Source organism: Adiantum capillus-veneris, chromosome 26, assembly GCF_014529385.1.
Source record: "Adiantum capillus-veneris isolate H3 chromosome 26, ASM1452938v2, whole genome shotgun sequence".
Lineage (NCBI taxonomy): Eukaryota > Viridiplantae > Streptophyta > Polypodiopsida > Polypodiales > Pteridaceae > Adiantum > Adiantum capillus-veneris.
The window spans coordinates 140,622,383-140,626,681 of NC_140956.1; the positions used below are offsets into that span (position 1 = coordinate 140,622,383).

Here is a 4,299-nt window from a genome sequence, read left to right on the forward strand (position 1 = left end):
CAATGCATATACCCGAAAACTCTCGTACACTATTTTTAACTTAATGCAAAGTTAGTTACACTTCTCTAGATCATTGTCTACTTGGGTACTCTTAGTCTTACTTGGGTACCTATCCAAAGGCCAAAACACTCATCCATTCACAAGAAGAAAAGATTGCCATCAAATCCTATCATTGAATCAGTATTACTATCAGAATCAACTTCCATTCAGTAGAAGAGGATTGAGTTGTTGTCGTTACCCAACTGTTGAGACCCTGCATATGGACTTGGGTTTCATACTGTTTTCATTTGGTTAGGGACTCCATTGTTTTCTCTCAATACAAATGGTTACAAGGGAAATATTGCAAATGTCAACAAAGGCCATTCCAACCAACATACTCCATTCGTATAATGCATATGATCATTCATTAAAAAAAGAGTTTTCTTTTCCATACAAGTATGTTCTTATTTGAGAAACAAAGATGTGGAGAGCCTTTTGATTATTATACAAATTGAAGAAAAAAAAATTAATAGGCAATCTACAAATTACGTGCCATTTCTATGGCTTAGCACATATACAAGTGCCACAATTTATACTTCCCTAAATCAGTTATCATTTTTATACTTCACATCTTGTTGAGACCTTGGAACGGATGCACATTACTTGCCAGTGTCCATCTGTGTCTTATTCAACATGTATTATTGTTCTTAAATTTCCTCTCACTGGGTTTCATACCCTTCGCAAGTGCTCGGCCTTTGCGAAACAATTTGTACATGATTGTATCTCTATGGCCATCTTTTTTTTAATGCTGCAGGGGCCATTTTCTGTGTTGCCGCTAGAAATATCGAGCATATTTGGAGAGATGTAACCATACTGCTTTTGTGACTTGTCTTTGCCATTTGCATCACACAAAACTATTGCCAATGCGATCGCCGTCGCCATTTGCATCACACAAGACCATTGCCCTGCCATTGCAATCACAATTCCAAATCTTCTGACCCTGAGAGATTAAGCAGCTGGAAGTAAGCACCTTCCTTGGCAATTAGCTCATGGTGGCTGCCTTGCTCCTTGATGGACCCATTCCCAAGCACAGCAATGGAATGCGCATTCTTCACCGTGGAGAGGCGGTGCGCGATTAACACAGTGGTTCGGTGCTGCATCAAGTTGTTTAAGGCCTCTTGCACCAGCTTCTCAGACTCCATATCTAAGGCACTTGCAGCCTCATCCAGAAGTAATATGGCTGGGTTCTTGAGGACAGCCCTGGCTATGGCCACTCTCTGTTTCTGGCCGCCGGACAACTGGATCCCTCTCTCCCCCACCTCTGTCTTATACCCCCCCGGGAGCCCACTGATGAAGCCATGAGCATTGGCAACTTTGGCAGCCTCCACAACCTCTGCCTCTGTTGCCCCTTCTTTGCCATACCGTATGTTCTCATATATGCTTGTGCTAAAGAGGGCTGGCTCTTGCTGCACTAAACCTATGCATCGCCTCAAGGATTCCAGCCTCAACTTCTTGATGTCTTTGCCATCTATAAATTCACATGTCCTCTCTGGGTATCATAGAACCTGCAGATAAGCGCAATAACCGACCCACTGGCTCCTACCAGAGCCTGGGTATAGCCTCTCCGTACTCGAAGATTGAAGTCAGTAAGGACGGGTACCTCTGATCTGGATGGATAGCTGAAACATACATTCTTGAACTCAATGGTTCCGTTGATTGCATGCACCTCTTCTGCACTCAGGTCTCGAACATCAATTTGAGTCCGCCTGTACAAGATTGGAAGACACCTTGTAATGTTTTGGTGCTGCGAAGCAAGTCTGGAGCCATTGCAAAGGCTTCTGAGATGCCAAATCCTGTGATTAAGAGAATTATAAAGCATTTCATTGACTGACCAAAGTTGGCCTCTCCTTTCCCTATCAACACCGATGCCCACCATAGTGCCAGAGCACACCAACAGAACAAAACAAACTGGGACGCCCCATAACCGATCCCTCCTGTCCTTGAACGAATGCTTTCTTTCTAGGCTCACTAAGCTCCATACAGAAGAGATTTAAAACCTTCTCTTCTGCTGAGAATGCTGCTACTGTGCGAATGTTGGTGACGGCTTCGCCTGCCACCATGTTGGCCCTCATGTAAGCTGTATGTATATCGCCACTAAAACCTTTCATCAATTGCATCTGTAATCACACAAAAAATAAGGTTCAGTCCAAAACACATGTACTCTGAAGGGTCAAACGCCATGTACAATCATACCTGTCATACCTGTCCTAGATATGCAATAATCAGAGCTGGAAAACTAACGATCATGACCCATGTAATTCTCCATTGAAGGCTGAGCGTTATGGAAAATGCAGTAACAATCAATCCCATATTTTGCAGAAGAGTGATGGCGCGATCTACGATCGCACCTTTCACCAAAAGGGGCATCAGCCGCCAAGCGAGAGGCAAGTAGAGTGCTGCTGCTCAAGTCAAACCAGCCAATTTCATTCTGCAGTAAAGCTACAATACTGAAAGCGTCAGAAAAGCTTGCACACATGTACATGTTAAATTTAAAGACAAACATACATAGCAGGCAGTTGTACCAGAAAACATCGCCTTCCTGATCCGCAATGTGACTCTTTTCTCCAGCAAGACTAGTGAAGTAAAATTCGCAGGTGTATGCCAAGGCAACTAGCACACCCACCCCACAACAGTATAGAGAAACTTTCTGGAGTTCCCGCTTCATTGCACCCATATCATGTAAATAGAAGTATACAAGAGCTTGAGATATTATCAGAGCAAAAAGGGGGCTTTGAGCACCTGCAACAATTGCTGCAATTGCACTCAGAAGCCCAAAAGGCCACTCATTTGCATTCATTCTAATCAGCTTCACCAAGGATGGTCTTGGACCAACAAAATCAACACCATTGAGCTCAAATTCTTTACTCGTCAATCCCTCTGCAGGGAGTGAATCCGTGATGGATCTGAAGCTGAAAGTTAGTTCTGAAAGGGAATGCTGGGGTAAGGAGTGTTGTGAAAGGCCCCTCACTTGCCTGCTATCAGCTGGCCCATCCGTTTGAATTTTCATGAGGGCAGCATACACACCATCTTTTTCCATCAGCTCTTCATGTGATCCAAGTTCTTCAACTTTCCCCTCTTGCAAAACAGCGATTATATCAGCATTCTGGATTGTTGATAAACGGTGGGCCACAACCACAGTGGTTCGGCCAACCATTACTCGATCAAGAGCCTCCTGGACACTTTTCTCAGAATCTGAATCTAGAGCACTGGTAGCCTCATCCAAAAGAAGTATTGCGGGATTCCTCAGCATAGCTCTTGCAATTGCTATCCGCTGTTTTTGACCTCCAGACAGCTGCACACCTCTTTCACCTACCTGTGTCGACAGTCAAGAGCAAGCGAAATTTGCTAAAAGTCAGAGGATTGTTTGCATGAGAGGTTTTATGAACTAAATGCCCGGTAAAGAAGTTGTACTAGATCAATATTTATAAATCCTTACAGAACAGCTAGAGAGAAAGCAGAGAGACCTGAGTTTCATAGCCCTTCGGGAGTGTGTCAATGAAAGTGTTTGCACATGCAACTGATGCTGCCTTTACTACATCATCCAGTGAAACGCTCCCCGCCTTCCCATACATGATATTCTCCCGTATACTGGTAGCAAAAAGGGCTGGTTCTTGACTCACAAGGCCCATTTGATTCCTCAACCATTTGAGCTGCATGGTTTTTATGTCGTGTCCATCCAAAAGAACTTCCCCTGTGGCAGCACCACAGAAGATTTAGCATTGGTAGCATCTGTAACCAAGTCAACACTGCTAGTTTGAGCCCACACCTGAAGTTGGATTATAAAACCTCTCAATTAATGAGATCACAGTGCTTTTCCCTGCACCACTTTCTCCTACTATAGCAACCACCTTCCCAGCTGGAATGAGGAGAGAGAACTTTTGAAAGATATCGATGTCTGGTCGAGAAGGATAACTGAAACTGACATTTTGCAGCTCAATGTTTCCGCTTATTTGTTCGAGTGTCAGGCCATCAGTATTGTTAGATATCAGGGGTTTTCTCTTTATCATCTCCAAAATAGTGTAACCTGCAACTTTAGCTTTACTTATTTATTGTGGCTATGTCAGGAGCAGCTTGCCCTAAAGCTCTGTCACAGAAGCACAAAATGACCTACTGATAAGTTACAAAGGCCACAAATAAAGGAACTCGAAACCTTATAGCACAATTATCCTTGGTCCTTGCACACTTCAAAAGATAGCAAGCACTATGGCAGGTGTGACTTGCATTGCAAAAGATTTTGGCCTATGCACAAGACCCTGCTTC

General features: G+C 43.7%; 1 pseudogene across 1 annotated transcript in view; it reads right to left on the reverse strand.

The window, feature by feature from the left end:
• Positions 1–390: 390 nt before the first annotated feature.
• Positions 391–4,299, reverse strand: part of LOC147424280 (ABC transporter B family member 2-like) — an 86,308-nt pseudogene continuing 82,399 nt past the window's right edge. Inside the window, exons 6-10 of the transcript XR_015186541.1 lie at positions 3,806–4,123; positions 3,504–3,730; positions 2,562–3,352; positions 2,242–2,478; positions 391–2,156 (exon numbers count right to left, since the gene is read on the reverse strand). The product of XR_015186541.1 is annotated as an ABC transporter B family member 2-like (transcript). The remainder of the gene's footprint in view (positions 2,157–2,241; positions 2,479–2,561; positions 3,353–3,503; positions 3,731–3,805; positions 4,124–4,299) is intronic.